Raw genomic sequence first — 771 nt, forward strand, 5'->3', positions numbered from 1 at the left:
TTCTTCTTCTTTTCCTTCTTCTTCTTCTTCTTCTTCTTCTTCTTCTTCTTCTTCGTCTTCTTTCTTTCTTTCTTTCTTTCTTTCTTTCTTTCTTTCTTTCTTTCTTTCTTTCTTTCTTTCTTTTTTTTCGTTCTTCTTCTTGCCTCTATCTCGCCACATTCTAAAATGCTATCATTAATTTTCCTGTCGTTCTGTCTAGACTGATTCGCTTATCTGATTTTTTTTGGTAAGGGAGGGGGGTATATTATATTAAAGCTGTTGTTTATTTTCTTGATAGAGCCAAATATGATACAAGACTAATCTGTTTGTGTGTGCCACAGCATTCCATTCGCAGCATTAATATAATCCTCATTACTGCAGTCATCATTGTCATCATCATCATCATCATCATCATCATCATCATCATCATCATTGTCATCATTGTCCTCATCGTCATTGTCATCATCATTGTCATCGTCATCATCATCAACATCGTCACCATCATTGTCATCATCATCATCATCATCATCATCACCCATCGTCATTGTCGTCGTTGTCATCGTCATCATCATCACCCATCGTCATTGTCGTCGTTGTCATCGTCATCATCATTTTTGTCATCATGATCATTTTCATCATGATCATTGTCATCATCATCATCATCATCATCATCCTCATCATCAGTCATCGTCGTTATCATCGTCATCATCATCAACACTACCACTGTCATTTTTGTCATCATGATCATTGTCATCATCATCATCATCATCATCATCCTCATCATCAGTCATC

The sequence above is a fragment of the Octopus bimaculoides genome, chromosome 10, assembly GCF_001194135.2.
Source record: "Octopus bimaculoides isolate UCB-OBI-ISO-001 chromosome 10, ASM119413v2, whole genome shotgun sequence".
Classification (NCBI taxonomy): Eukaryota; Metazoa; Mollusca; class Cephalopoda; order Octopoda; family Octopodidae; genus Octopus; species Octopus bimaculoides.